The sequence below is a fragment of the Bison bison genome, unplaced genomic scaffold (assembly GCF_000754665.1).
Source record: "Bison bison bison isolate TAMUID 2011002044 unplaced genomic scaffold, Bison_UMD1.0 scf7180017864472, whole genome shotgun sequence".
Taxonomy (NCBI): domain Eukaryota; kingdom Metazoa; phylum Chordata; class Mammalia; order Artiodactyla; family Bovidae; genus Bison; species Bison bison.
The window spans coordinates 15,065,968-15,067,330 of NW_011495033.1; positions in this window are offsets into that span (position 1 = coordinate 15,065,968).

Consider the following 1,363-nt stretch of genomic DNA (forward strand, 5'->3'; position numbering starts at 1 on the left):
AGAATTGATGCTTTTGAATTGTGGTGTTGGAGAAGACTCTTGAGAGCCCCTTGGACTGCAGGAGATCCATCCAGTCTATCCTAAAGGAGATCAGTCCTGGGTGTTCACTGGAAGGACTGATGTTGAAGCTGAAACTCCAATACTTTGGCCACCTGATGTGAAGAGCTGACTCATTTGAAAAGACCCTGATGCTGGGAAAGATTGAGGGCAGGAGAAGGAGACAACAGAGGATGAGATGGCTGGATGGCATCACCGACTCAATGGACATGAGTTGGGTTAAACTCTACAAGTTGGTGACGGACAGGGAGCCCTGGCGTGCTGCGGTTCATGGGGTTGCAAAGAGTCGGACAGGACTGAGTGACTGAACTGAACTGAACTGAACTGATGGATAGCTGGCTTGATTTCTTTCTTTCCTTCCTGTTCTCTTCTTTCTCCCTTTTTTCCTTTTCTTCTAATTTTAAGCCTAACTGATCTTTACTTAGAAATAGTCATAGATGGATAAACATATACTATCAATACAATGGAAAGTTACTGCCTGTAAACCTTGTCCTTTATTTTGTGAACCAAAGACCTGATACTGTTTTACCATCCACCCCAAGTGTTACTAGGTCATCTCTACAGTGAACTGATGATTATTTATTCATCTATTCTAAGATCTGTTAGATATATTCATCTAAAGTATAGATGTATTCTTTACCTGTGAACTGATACTAATACAAGGATTCGTATAGGAAACCCACATATTTCTCATTATGAGGAATTGATCAACACTGGAATTAATTGGCATTGTAACCTTGATGTGCTGTAAAAACTTTCTTATTTCTTAGAATTGTCTGTTCTGCATAGGACTTCCAGATTGGTCTGAATTATTTCACTGCAAATGTTTATTCTTGGTAAAATAGAGTATCTGCCTTTGGTAGATAAGAGTACAATGTGAAGTTCTTCCACATACAAGTGAGGTAGATTTAAATATTATCCTGTTTTTTTTTCATTTTGTGTTTATTCATTAACTTAGTCATTCAATTATATTTATTTTTTAACTTTTTATTTTATATTGAAGCATAGCCAATTTATAATGTTGTGATAGTTTCGGGTGGAGAACAAAGGGACTCAGCCATACATATAAAGTATCCATTCTCCTCCAAACTCCCCTCCCATCCAGGCTGCCACATAACATTGAGCAGAGATCCCTGTGCTGCAGAGTAGTTCCCTGCTGGTTATTCATTTTAAATATAGCAGGGTGTACATGTCTATCCCAAACTCTTTAAGTATCTCTTTCCTCCCATCCTTACCCCCTGGTAGCCACAAGTTCATTCTCTAAGTCTGTGAGTCTGCTTCTGTTCTATAAATAAATTCATTTCTA